Below are 14,704 nucleotides of genomic sequence, written 5' to 3'. Positions count from 1 at the left end.
TATTCATACTACAAAGTTGGAATTCCAAGATCTCTCTATGTTGTACATTATTGTTAAAATAAAAATATGCTATTGCTATGACTGAATGTGGTATTTTCTTATTATACTTTAAGTTCTAGGATACATGTGCACAACATGCAGGTTTATTACATAGGTATACATGTGCCATGTTGGTTTGCTGCACCCATCAACTCATCATTTACATTAGGTATTTCTCCTAATGCTAACCCTCCCCCAGCCCCCCACCCCCCGACAGGCCCGGGTGTATGATGTTCCCCTCCCTGTGTCCATGTGTTCTCATTGTTCAACTCCCACTTATGAGTAAGAACGTGAGGTGTTTAGTTTTCCCTTCTTGTGTTACTTTGCTGAGAATGATGGTTTCCAGTTTCCTCCATGTCCCTGCAAAGGACATGAACTCATCGTTTTTTATGGCTGCATAGCATTCCATGGTATATATGTGCCACATTTTCTTTATCCAGTCTATCATTGATGGGCATTTGGGTTGGTTCTAAGACTTTGCTATTGTGAACAGTGCTGCAATAAACATATATCTGCATGTGTCTTTATACTAGAATGATTTATAATCCTTTGGGTATATACCCAGTAATGGGATTGCTGAGTCAAATGGTATTTCTAGTTCTAGATCCTTGAGGAATCGCCACGCTGTCTTCCACAATGGTTGAACTAATTTACACTCCCACCAACAGTGTAAAAGTGTTCCTATTTCTCCACATCCTCTCCAGCATCTGTTGTTTCCTGACTTTTTAATGATCGCCATTCTAACTGGCGTGAGATGGTATCTTATTGTGGTTTTGATTTGCATTTCTCTAATGACCAATGATGAAGAGCATTTTTTCATAAGTTTGTTGGCTGCATTAATGTCTTCTTTTGAGAATTGTCTGTTTATATCCTTTGCCCACTTTTTGATGGGGTTGTTTTTTTTCTTGTAAATTTGTTTAAGTTCTTTGTAGATTCTGGATATTAGCCCTTTGTCAGATGGGTAGATTGCAAAAACTTTCTCCCATCTGTAGGTTGCCTGTTAACTCTGCTGATAGTTTCTTTTGCTGTGCAGAAGCTCTTTAGTTTAATTAGATCCCATTTGTCAATTTTGGCTTTTGTTGCCATTGCTTTTGGTGTTTTAGTCATGAAGTCCTTGCCCATGCCTATGTCCTGAATGGTATTGCCTAGGTTTTCTTCTAGGGTTTTTATGGTTTTAGATCTTACATTTAAGTCTTTAATCCACATGTGGTATTTTCTTTGGAATCTGTATTTCAAGTAGCCAAGGAGTGATTTGCAATTTCCTCTCCCTATCATCTGATTTATAAAAGGAATGTAGTAATATTATGTTCATAGAATAGTAATGTGCATGGAGTAGGAGTTTATCTTTGAAAATGTAAATTGCAAAATCATTTTCTTAGCAGTGAAAGATGTTAATATGGGGAATACAGCTTTGGAATTCTCCATGTCCTGGACTTAGCAGACATGTCATTCTCCAGTGTAGACAAAGGCTGATTACTAAGAACTAAAGATGGTTATGGTAGGCTTGTGGGGTTATAAGTACCTTTTTCTTTTCCTGTTGAACATTTTCCATATTCTTAATATATTATAATTAAAAATAGTATATTTTTCATTTTTAAAAGTACTCAGTTCCAGTTAAACCTCCAATTCCATGTATTATGGGAAGGTGCAGATATATAAATCCTTCCTAGATGCAACTTAAAAAAATAACACACAAATTGAGTATCAGGAACCTTACAATATTTTGCTCTCCTCTCAGTTCCACCTGTAAACACCTTTCAGAGGAAAAGGCTACAAATCCATTTAAGTAACGGAAGTCATTTTTTAAATATTGTCCCCTAATATTTGACAAATTAACCTTGAAACTGGCCAGGTATGGTGGCTCACACCTGTAATCCCAGCACTTTGGAAGGCTAGGCAGGAGGATCACTTGAGCTTAGGAGTTTGAGACCAGCTTGGGCAACATGGCAAAACCCTGTCTCTACAAAAAATACAAAAATTAGCTGGACGTAATGGTGCATGCCTATAGCCCCAGCTGCTTGGAAGGCTGAGGTGGGAGGATCACTGTAGCCCAGAAGGTTGAGGCTGCAGTGAGCCGTGGTCATGCCACTGCACTCAAACCTGGGCAACAGAATGAGACAATATGCCAAAAAAAAAAAAAAAAGACAAAGAAGAACCCTGAAACTGTACAATGACCCTTTTACTCTAACATGTAATTCCTATGAATCAAAAACTTAATGTAAAGAATAAATAGCATGAATAAAAACATGGTGGACTCTTTTTCTATTTGGGGGGAATTGGACTGTTTAGTTCATTTGGCCTGTGGAAGACTGACCTCCTGAATTCCCTTATGGTACACTGCCTTTCTAGGAAATCTGTGAAAGTTCTAGCTGTGGAGGCCTGGCAGCCCCCATTTGCACTAGCTGCTTTTCAAGTGCTCAGTAATAGCCACATCTGACTAGTGGCTACCATGTTGGACAGTGTAGACTTGGATCATTGCCATCATGACAGCAAGTGCCACTGGACACAGCAGTGCTCTATGCCTTCCTGGGCACCAGCTGATGGATTTCTTCTTTGTTTATATTCACAGTGCAGCTGTCTGCTTCAGAAAGTGAGGGCTCCAGGAATGAGGAGAATCTTCAAGAGCTGCCTCGCATTGTGACATGTCTGATCCCTTGCTCCCATCCCTGCAGCATGAACAAGGTAAGAGGTACTTTGAGGAATCAGCACTTGTATTTCCTTTATGGTACCATGATTTTCTGGAATACATATGTCTTTGCATGATGTGAAGAGGTTGCTTCTCCTGCCAGAAGCATTTCAGAGTTGGAGAGTCGTGTGATCCCCCACAAGCAGGGTCACAGGTGCTGCTGGCTACTCTGGCTGTGTAGTCCTCTGGAGGTGTCATTTATACTTGCCAGGGGCCTCTGAGTGGCTGAAATACTGGGTTTTAGTATAACTGCCTTGGCATGAATATTGGAATATTGAGACTCTGAGGCTAGATTTCCTGGGACTAAATATCACTTTTTCGGGATACTAGTGTCAGTGACCCTAGGCAAGTGGCCTGACTTCTTGGTTCCCCAATTTCCCCATCTGTAAAATGCTGATAATAATGATACCTACCTGATAGGATTATTGCAAGGATGAAATGAGTTACCGCGTGTACCAGTGCTTAATATGGTACCTGTCCACATTACAAGCACTTGATACATATTTACTGCTGTTGTTTTTAATGTTGGGGACACTGTTATCCCTTAGACATAGTTCCAAGAGAGTGTAAGGTGCATCTTTTCCGTTTTGATTTATTCCCTGATTAAGTTGGTGAGTGGTGATTTATTACCAGATGGGCACTATGGGAATAAACGAAGAATACAACTTGAGATGCCTTCAGCATGTGCAGACTATCTTGGGTCAACATAGTGAGTGTGTTCTAGCAAGGTGTGTACCAGAAGCTCTGGAGGCACAGAAAAAGGAACATGCAACTCTGGGGAATCTGGGAAGGACAATGTAGAGGAGGTGACATTTGAGTAGGATCCTAGATGGGAAATGGTAATTTCCTGGACAGGGAAGGTGGGGCAAGGCATTCCAGGTAAAGGTATGTGTTTAGGCACAAAAGCATATGAGAAAGCCTGTTGTGCTCAGAGAACAGCAAAGAGTTTGGTATGGCTGGAGCAGGGTTTCTCAGCCTTGACACTTGGTATTTGGACCAGGTAATTCTTTGCAGTGAGAGACTGTCTTCTGAATTTCAGGATTTTTTGTAGCATCCCCTTCCCTTCACTCTAATTGTGACAACCAAAAATGTCCCCAGATTATTGCCCAATGTCCCATACGGGGACAGAATTACCCCTTGGTTGAAAACTACTGCGCTAGTGGAAGGTGGTCAGATATAAGCCCAGAGAAGGAGGCAAGGGCCAGATCCTATGAGCCACTGAAGGATTTAAAACAGGGGAGAGATGTTTCCCGAGGCCTACAAAAACAGGTGTGTTATTGCGGGCCTGTTATATGGATTGTAGTAGAGTTGGACAGCCCTGTTCAATGGTTTGGTTGTGAAAAGAGCATATGGAATCTCTAGACTTTAGAAAGCCCATTTCCCTGTTGAAATTCTTCTACTAAAGGACCGTCTTCCAGTGGTGACTTTTCTCATGGTCGTTTACTCAGCCTTCTCATGGGCAGGAAGGGCCCTGGGCAGCTTCAGGGGTTGGTAAAGCTGGAAAATCCCTCTGTGCACTTACCCTCTTTCCCTAGATGCAAGTTTTATGGGAGATTCTGGCCGCTTTATCCTATCTGAAGAGACCAGCAAAAAACAAGCAATTGTTTTTGAGAAGTTTTTGTTTGGCTGAGCTGAGCCAAAGAGAACGAAACCAGTGCTGAGTTTTCCCGCTGCAACCCCACCCCAGCTTAAACACTTGGCGTTAAGCCTCCTTTGAGAAGTGAGCTGTTGGAATACTGGAAAGTAGGCAGGTGTTCTGCCCCAGGTTCATGACTGGAGGTGGGGAGGAGGGGAGATCCATGGCTGCAAACCTTTTTTGGCTCCTAGTATTTGGAGTTTGGTGTATTGAAAAGCTAAGGCAACTCAGGAAATCTGTTATCAGCAAATGCAGTTTGCTGTGACAGCTCCGCCCTAAGTTTTTCCAGGTCAACCCAACATCTAATGTCATGGATTCACTCTCCACACACAGCTGGGAACCAGACTCCTCGGAAATGTCAAGTCTCAGTAGGTGTGTCTGTTGCTTGGGATATTATGTTCTGCCTGAGTGGCTCAGTACATGCTTTATTTTATATTGTTTTAATTGAAAGTAGTGATTAAGCATGATGTGTCACCTTCATAGGTCAGCATTTTTCTTATGGCTTTCTTGGCGTAAGACAAAGAATAGGTCACTCTCTGGAGAGGAAACAGCTCTTCTCAGCATAAATAAAACCAAAGAATCTCCTCCTCAATTATGGTGTTAGTTGGACTGCTAGAAATATTGTTGTGGGTGTGACTGATGTTCTAAGTGGATTTGTTCCTAGAAAGTTGGAGACATTCGAATTGTGCACTCTCCTCTTCCTCAGACACACACTGTAATGCTCTCCTTTCTTCCTAAATCCCAGCTCACTGACGGGGCACTTCAGTTAGGGAGGTGTCCGGATGGAGGGTGGCCCTGGCGTTCTAGGGTCCTTGTTATTCCTGTGAAGTGCCAGGGCGATGCTGATTGCAGTTAGACATTGACAGCTCTCTTTTGAATCCATCAGAGACCATCCCTCTAGAAAACACAGAATCCCCCAAATCCCGTGGCACAAAAGGATTAGCAGTTGGCCGCACTAATTTAACAGGACTACCCTGATACCTCATGAGTTGCTGTCCATCAGGTAGGGGCTTCATTTCTCGTATTCTTGAACTCCTATCTGTGCCAGGGTCTGAGGAAACACCAGAAAGGGGTGTACTTCGGGACTTTGGATAGCTAGCGTGTTGGTGTATCAGTGCTGGCTAAAGAGAGAAGCAGAGGACATCCCTGCGCATAAGGCCCATCATGAATCTGCTGTCATCCCTGAGGCCAGTCTACAGGGAATATGTCAGTGTACATGGAATATGATAACAGACTCATGGGTTTACACAGAGTAGACAGCCTCATATTTATTTATTCACCTTTTAAATATTGTAAACAGGCATTAATGGTTGTAAATTCTGAGTCTTACATATTAAAGAAATTGTGGGGCACATATTTTCACAGGGTATGCATTCTCCCAAACCCTCACGCAGACTTGACCATCTTTCCAGTGTTCATACATTCTTTGCGGCTTCTTGCAAGAGCTGACTTTCCAATATTTATGTTGATCAAAAACTTCATAATTAGAATTTAACTCTTTTTTTTTTTTTGGAGAGAGAGAGAGAGAGAGGGTCTTGCTCTGTCACCCCAGGCTGGAGTGCTCAACCTCCCGGACTCAAGCAATCCTCCCAGCTCAGCCTCCTGAGTAGCTGGGACTACAGGTGTGTGCCACCATACCTGGCTAATTTTTGTATTTTTTGTAGAGATGGGGTTTCGCCATGTTACCCAGGCTGGTCTGGAACCCCTGGACTCAAGCAATCCTCCCATCTCAACCTCCCAAAATCCTGGGATTACAGGTATGAACCACCACACCTGGCCAAAATTTAACTTTTAAATTCTGTCAAAAGTATTTCTACTACTTTCTTGGTTATTTTCTTGCTAATATGTATAAATATATATTACATATAGTGTATTTGCCAGTAAGAAAAACCAACATTTCTGGTTTATCTGTGTTACTGCTGCATTATCATGCTATAGAGAAAGGATTTCAGTGTGTCTCTTAAAAGCCATAGCCAAATGGGAAGCCAATTGAACAGGATTCTGTAGAGGCAAATTGTGCAGGATGATGTACGTTCAGTGCATACTGACCACTGTGTACATTCACAGAAAACACACTAGCAAGAAAAGTGTTGTTCTCCTCTTGAAAGATCTTTCCTTCTTAGTAGCAACCTTGGGATTATGATCCTTTACTCTTCTCCCTCATGGTCATTGTTTTTTATGAAGGCATGTCACATGCTGTTCTGTGCTTTAAATTTATGAGGACACTCCATCTGATTGAAAAATAATTGATTTTTTCCATTATTATACAAAATGACCCTCTCTCTTCCCCCATCGTGAAAAAGGATCTTCTTGAGAACTGTTTCTTCCTTGTTGTGTTCAGATCAAGCCGGATCTGATTTTTATTGTTTTGGACAAATGCCAAAGCATCCAAATGAAGTAGAGTAGTGCCCCTTGTCTCTTTTAGTGGGTGGATGCCACTGTTTTGCTTAATGACCTGCCCAGCAGAATTTTTTTTTCTCTGAATATTTTCCAGTATCAGCACCACATCCTACTGTCCCAGGACTGAGGCAGTTTCACGTTTACACGCAGATCAATATCTCTACAGTCAACTAAAAAGTAAAACTGAAATTTAGTTTCTACCTTCATTTGGAGTTTTTCTTTCATTGCACCTCCTTCATATGAAGCTGTGAAGTCCAGACTTTATTATCCCTGCCTCGCTCACTCCAAACCTGACATATACAGAGCTCTAGTTGGTAAAATATCAGCTTCAACACATATTTGTCAAGTGCATACTATGTGCCATGCACTGTGCTTGCAAGAAATACATTATGAACGTAACAAAGGTATTTTCTATCTAAGACAGCTGCTGTTCTGGCAAAGGTAAGAAGAGTCACCACACCCACTGGTTTAATATTTTAACATAAACCTAATGTGAACACTTTTTTCATTTTAAACTTCTTAAAGAGCAAGTTAACAGAGCTACTGGAGGTAGTGTAAGGAATTGGTGAATAATAAACATAAAAGATCTCTCTCCTTTCCAGGACACCCTCAATGGTTTGTTTCACCAAATGTCCAATCTATATTTAATAAGCCTCAACAGTCATTTTTCTGAAGGCATTGGCCAGGTCCTCCTTGTGGCAGACTTTGAAGAGCTATTGCAAGGTTTAAACTAGTGACATGGAAGAAAATACAACTAAAAATTAAATCATCTTAGAATAAAGAAGGCCTTATTAATTTCTAGTGTCAGAAATTATCAAGGAAGAGAATGTACTTAGCTATGTAACACCTCAGAACTTCTTTCAATCAAAAGACATTCTGAACTATTCTGAAAGATAAAAGACAAGCTGGGGCAGTATTTACCCATGTATGAGAAAGAGTTATTAAGCGTTCTTACAAATTAATATAGATTTATAACATAAAGATAATTACACTAATAGAAAATGGGCCAAGAACAGAAAGGTAAGACCAACAAAGAAAGAAATATGATCAACAAAATAGAAGAAAAATGTTCAACCTCAACAGCAATCAAAGAAATGCAAATTAAAATGATGAGATAGTATTTTTCACCTATACAATTGACGAAGATTTATAACATTTACCCAGTGAAGCTGGGAGTAGGGAACATCAGGCTCTCTCATACACAGTTAGTGAAAGAACACCTTTCTTAATGGGACTTAAATAAGGTATATCAACGCCTAAAAAATTGACACACCTTTTGTCCCGGAATTCCCATTTTCTAGAACATTAACTCAAAGAGAACCGCCATGGATGTGTTCAAAAGTTTAGCTAAGATGTTCATCACAATATTCTTAAAATAGTAATTTTTGAAGGTAATAACCATGGTACAGCCATATAATAAAAATGCCAAGGAGGGATTGAGGAATGCTGAGTGACATAAAAAGATGTTCTAAATAAATTGCAAAGAAGACAAGTTATATAACAGCATGTGCAGTCTAATCATTATTTCATTTTTTTAAAAAAGGTACAGTATGCACACAGAATAAAGATTGCTTATACACATCAACATATTATGAGCATTATCTTTATTTTGCTTGTATGTTCTAGATTTTCTTAAGCAATGTGCATTTCTTTTATACTAAAAATATTTGAACTTCACTGCATTTTTAAAATATGCATGATAAAAAGACCGGAAGGCTATTGCCCAGAATGTTGACCGTGGCTTTCCCAGAGGGTGGAAACATAGGACACATTTCTTTTTCAAAAAACACTTTTTGGTATTTTCAGCTTTTCTACAATATTTGTGTATTTCATTAACAAGCAAATGAGAAACCAAACATTTAAAAAGTAAGTACTATTTTAGCTGTTTTGCATTTGAGGTGCAAATGGATGAAGATATTTAGTGAGCAGATAGAAAACAGAGAGTGGTCAAAACAGAGGTTTGGACCTAGGGTCATTCTGCTTGGCATATTACCAGGAAAGATCATTTTAATATACTAATGGTTTGGGGGCAGTAGTGAGTAGAGAAATGCTCTAGAAAAAGATGCCATCGTTTGATTCAGTGGCTTAATTTTTAAAAATGAACAGTACATCCTCTTACTCGGTACTGTGCCATTTCTTCATTTACGTGTTCAAAGACACTGCCGATGTGTACAAGTTTGAACTAGACCAGTGGTTCCCAAACGATGGTTTGGGGACCCTTGGGAGGGACACCCTTAGACCCTTTCAGGCTGTCTGCCTGCAAGATAAAAGTCATTTTTATAATAATACTAAGATACGATTTACCTTTTTCACCTTTTCTCTCTTGACTGTACACAACGGTGTTTCAAGAGACTGACATGCAATGACATCACTTCTGGGATGTGTGCCTGTGTCTTCATGTTCCAAAACTTTCTTGGGTTTAACCTGTGGTATGGTAAACACTGATAGAAACAACTCACATAAACAAAAGCTCTTTAGGGTCTGCGATCATTTGTGAGCCTGTAAAAGGGCCGTGAGATGAGTTTGAGAACCACTGAGTTAGACTGTGCCTATGTCTTATATGTGGCAGGCTTTCCTCTAACAAGAATCTGGACCCTCAGTCCTGGTCAGTGAGTGCCCTTGGACGTTGTAGCACTTCTATTCTCACTTTCTACATTTTTAAGGAACAATTTCCCTTAGCTCTTCAAAAAAACTTCATTTTTATAGAGTTTGTGAAGCCAAAAAGAAACATTGCTGGCACCAGGCCACTGTAGCCCCTCTGTTACGTGTACGTTGAGTCCTGTCGAATGTGAGGTGCATGGAAATGTTAAAGGCCAAGTTAGACCTCCAGACTCTGTCTCCACCTGCCTTGTACTGGGAAATTCAGTGAAGTTTCAGGAAGAAAATAGCACTATAACTCCCTTCTGAGAGGTCTGGAAGTGCAAATTTAAAATACAACTTACCATGTAATTGAGTAGAGGGTCGATTTGGCATGAAAGAGAGAGAAGACAAATTTAAAAGAATTAACTGAATATGTTTACGCTCATTTGTCTTTAAAATATGTGCATGCATATAATGTGTGTGTGTTTGTGTAAATATGTATGAAACATATACATTCCAGAGGATTGCTTCCTAAGTTAGGTAGACTTCTCTTTGTACACAGTCATCTTGACTATGGAGCTATGGTAATGCCTCGATATCAGTCCCATCTCTTCTCCTCCTTTCTGCCTATCCAGAAACACATTTCCGTTGTTCTCTCTTTGTGTGCATGGCTCACCACCAAATCTCAGAGCAGTGTGTGGTGAAGCACTGGCTGGTGCCTACTTCTCCGAGAAGCAGTCTGTATTAGCTTGTTCTCACACTGCTTATAAAGACATACCTAAGACTGGGTAATTTATAAAGAAAAAGAGGTTTAATGGACTCACAGTTACATGGCTGGGGAGGCCTCACAATCATGGTGGAAGGTGAGGAGTGAAGTCGAAGTCACATCTTGCATGGCAGCAGGCAAGAGAGAGCTTGTGCAGGGGAACTCCCCTTTATAAAACCATCAGATCTCATGAGACTTATTCACTGTCACAAGAACAGCATGGGAAGGACCCACCCCCATGATTCAGTTACCAGTTACCTCCTACCAGGTCCCTCCTACGATATGTGGGAATTAGGGGAGCTACAGTTTGAAATTTGGGTGGGAACACAGCCAAACCATATCATAGTCTTCATGTTCCAGGGCTTATGCTGAAAATCTGAACCTTTTTATACAGAGAGTTTGAGCATCTGACGAATGATTGTGTTGGAGCACCTCAAAGTGAGCTCTAGCTCTGAGACTCTGTGCACCCACTACCATGTTATATGGACATGGCAATGCCTTGTCTTGAGGGAAGGAGTCATGTGGCCTGACTTAACATCTCCTGATAATGTCAGAAAAGATGAAGGAGAGTCTGAACAGGTAGGAGGTAAGTTAAGTCTTCAGAATAGAAAAGCTGAACTTTGTGTTTGTGTTAAGACCCTATAGGCCCCAGAAAAGAAAGGATCTGTTTTGACATGACTGTAATATAATTTCAAGTCTGAGAGGCGTAGCTGTGAATCATGATAACTTCTTTGAAATATGGCTACAGCTACTGACCATCTGTCAGGTTCTAACTGAGGTCAGAGGAGAGTCGGTGGACGAGTGGCAGGCAGCTGAAAGACCAGTCAAGGAATCATGGGGCATTTCAACATGGCTTTATTCTCTGGGCACAAGGGAGCCGTGGGTGCAAGCAAGCCATGGGCACAAGCAAGCCATGGGTGCAAGCCTGGGGACGAGCCACGGGTGCAAGCCGTTATGTACAGCGTTAGCAGGGTAATTATACCTTTTACAGACAATAGTGGCTCCAAGTCAAGCATGAGCGCACATGAGTGGTTACTTAATGCACCTCACATGGCATGGTTACATAACAGGTGGAGCTGTGTGCCTGCACTCCAAACTCACTGAGTCATGCTGGACTGGATGTCTGCCTCAGCCTATTCTTGACCACAGCTCATCCATTTTTCTTACACCATCAAACAGGTTTCATTTGTAGGAAAGCACATATTCAGTCCCACTTCATTCTTGTTGCTGGTACTTTCACACACATTGTGATTATTGGTTTTGGAATTTTGTTCATCCTCATTTTTTGAGGATTTAAAGAGGAGTGCCTAGTATTTTCTTAATTAAAACAGGCTTTGCTTCTCTGTACCCCCTGCCCCAAACCAATGGACTGCCCTGGGCCATCCTTCATCAGGAGTTTTAATTGCATGTTGACTGAACTGGTAGGTTCTTGTCCTACATCATCATGTTGGACTAAGCCCACAACAGCCATGCAGCCTCAGTAAAGAGGCCCTTTGGATACTCAAAGTGTGCTGCTGCCTTTTTCTTTGTGACTGGTGATGGCTGGGTTCCTACAACAACGTCCAGGGGATTCTGACCTTTATGAATCAGGCAGACGAATGCTTCTGTCTTCTTTCTCCAAGTCCTCGACTCTGCCCTTTTTCTCTCAATTAGTAGGCCTTAATAGATACAATTAAGCGAATTCTACTTAGTTAATTGGTGATTGGAAACATGATTATTTAGGTACTTAATCTGTGGTTTGTCCATCTTTAGAATATTAACAATTGATTTTTGCCTGATTTTACAAGGGTATCATCTCAGTGGGATTGCTATGTATGAAAGGAAATTTATAATGGAATGATTGCTTCCAATCCAGCTTATTAATTTAAGTACCTAATACTTTAGATTGACTTTATTTTCCCTTCATTTTTGTGATACAGAGGGCTTATAAAGTATAGCTGTTTGCTGGTATTCTTCCCAGCTTCCTATTGTCCTTTGTCTTCGTAAAATAAGCCTAGCAGTATTTTCTGTATTTTCAGAGAATCTTGTGCTTTTGAATATATGTACATCATTGGCTTTGTTTTTAAAAAAACTTCATACTGTATGATAAAATTAATGTAATAGAAAAAAAGGTAGAGATGCCTATTTAAAATAAATAAATACATAATTTGCAGAAACTCCTCAGTTACTGTTCAGAAGACACATATTTCTAGTCCAGTAGACATCTAGTAAATGATGTTTACTTTTAAATGCAAAGATTTGATTTGACTAATCATAGTTTATATGTTCTTCTGGTTTATTTGGTTTTCTTTCCTATTTTTTTAATGGAATAGTTTTGTAATTTCTTACCACTCTCAAACTTTAATAAAGTGGCATTATCTTGAGGCTAGTTTCAGTTAAATATAAATATAAGCAATTAATTAAGATAACCAACCCTAACCAGAGAGATAAAGTATCATCACGTGTCATAGTGATCAAGGAGCACCTGTTAATTAGAACTGTAGGAAAACTGCAACCAATCATGAAAAAAAAGTAGTGGGTGAAATTAACAATGTCTACGTTTCTTGTTATTTCTTAAATCCAACCCATAAACAATTTGCTGTGACAGCTCTAGGCTGGGATTATGGCATTTGGGATGAGGTCTGATTATAGCTAAAAATAGACACGTGTATTGAAGATAAGAAAAGGAATATTAAACAATTGAAATTTTGTGAAGGACTGATGCGGTTTCATTGTAATAATTTCCCCAAAGGCACATTAGTAATGCTGCTAAATACAGACTTTAATAGACTTTAATAATGTGTACTTTAGAGGCCTGATACACAAAGGAATAATGTATAAAACATTCATTATGAAAAATTGCTACCTTTTTTATTTAATAAGAAATCTGTTGAAACAAAACCTATGGCATTGTGTTCTTGGCTATTAGCAGGCCGAAGAATAATTGCTACCCTCTTTTACATTTTTTCACCTATTCTAATCAAGTTGCAATCATATTTTCTTATTTGTTCCATGAATGAAATGGAGATTAAAAAAAAAAAAGTGCTTGCATTGAATGGACCCTGGTTCAAATTGTGGCTCATTCTCTCGCTACCTTCGTGATCTTGGGCAAGTTGCCTAACGTCAAACTCCGTTTCTTTATTTGCAAACTGAGGATTGTTCTACCTATCTAACAAGGTAGGAATAAGTTAAATGTTGACACAGTGGAGTCCCTATGTAACAGACACTCAGCAAATGCTTTCTGTTATGATTACTTTCTATATCTCTTTCTCTTTATATTGCTTGTTTCTTTGAAGGACTGTAGTGGAGGAGCTGGAAGGGGGTTGAGAGTAGGAAAAAGCAATTAAAAAGATACCTTAAGCTGCTCTGTAGCCAAGCCTTGCACTGGATTTCAATTTGATTTTAATGTGCTGCTGCTGAGAGCCATGCTGTTGAAAAAGAGAGAAGAGTAAGAAGCAGATGCTCTTAGAAGAACAGTGGGGCATTTATCTCTTTTAATGAGATAACATCATTAGAGTGACAAAGTGCAGCGAATCAATACTCGAAATGGACTGGCGCTATCTTCCCAAAGTGTGCTGATCGTTACACTTCACAGCCTTAGAATCCGCTGAATCACGAATTCTGTCTTATCTGTTATTAGAGCCGCTGGCTTTGATCTCGCAGAATAGATCCACACCTTAGGGATCTCCAGAGGAACAGGAAAACAGACTAATAGGATAAATGAGAAAAATCCAAGGTGATTTATAAACTGCCTGTAATCAAGGAACCTCAGAGAAAGGTGGTTGGGCTTGTTTTTTCCTTGGACTTCTTTAAATGGCTACTCATAACTGCCTTCCCCTCCACCTGCTCTCCTTGCTCTCTGTCTGCTTCTTGGTGTAATGTCAGAAACGCTAATCATGTCAGACTGTGACACTGACAGCCCTGACATTCACAACAAAGAGACAAGAAGGAGAGAGAGGAAAAGAGATGGGGGAGGGGGGAAGTGAGGAAAAGCAGCAGGAGAAGCATTTTTTTATTGCACATAAAATCCATAGCTGCAGAATCACCCACATCTGGACATATCATATCCAAGGAAAATCAAGGCACAAGGTGAATTCCAATAGAGATTGAAACTGAGCTGGGGATTTTCCCCTCTTCTTTTAGATTTCATTGTGTAGTTTATATTAGAATTACTGTGACTATGATTTCTTCTCATCAAGAAAAAGGGCATTTACATTTATTTTTCCTTTTTCTTTACTACAGTTTTTCTCTTCGAAACAAAGCAAAGTTAAACACAGATCTTAGCAGGAAGTGTGTGCTGTCAGAGGTTTTCCAATTTATTACCAGATTCCCATAGTTTAATCTGAACAATAGCCAGTTCAGGAAAGAAGTCACGGGTGAGGGATGTTTTCTGACTATGGCAAGGCTGAATGTCATGACAAAGCTGTTCAGTGTCATCCTCAGGCCGCCTTACCCTTGGCTTCTGCGGCACCTGCTTAATGCTGCGGGATGCAGAAAATGCTGATGTTACCTGTTCCCTAACAGTTGGGAGTGGGCTTCCAAATACCTTTGAGACTTCTGTTTCTCTCAGGCACTTTCTCCATTTGGAATAATGCTGGTGAGTGGTCTGCAATCTCTG

General features: G+C 40.1%; 1 protein-coding gene across 6 annotated transcripts in view; it reads left to right on the top strand.

The window, feature by feature from the left end:
- Positions 1 to 14,704, top strand: part of BACH2 (BTB domain and CNC homolog 2) — a 367,628-nt gene that overhangs the window by 87,184 nt on the left and 265,740 nt on the right. For 5 of the 6 annotated variants that reach the window (XM_054557878.2, XM_024249013.3, XM_054557879.2 and 2 more), the window contains one exon: positions 2,609 to 2,721. The gene's annotated coding sequence lies outside the window, so the exon portion shown is untranslated. The remainder of the gene's footprint in view (positions 1 to 2,608; positions 2,722 to 14,704) is intronic. The other variant, XM_054557881.2, reaches the window with a different exon arrangement.

Source organism: Pongo abelii, chromosome 5 (assembly GCF_028885655.2).
Source record: "Pongo abelii isolate AG06213 chromosome 5, NHGRI_mPonAbe1-v2.0_pri, whole genome shotgun sequence".
NCBI classification, from domain to species: Eukaryota; Metazoa; Chordata; class Mammalia; order Primates; family Hominidae; genus Pongo; species Pongo abelii.
The sequence above is the reverse complement of the archived record's forward strand: the minus strand, read 5'-3'. Positions and strand labels throughout refer to the sequence as shown.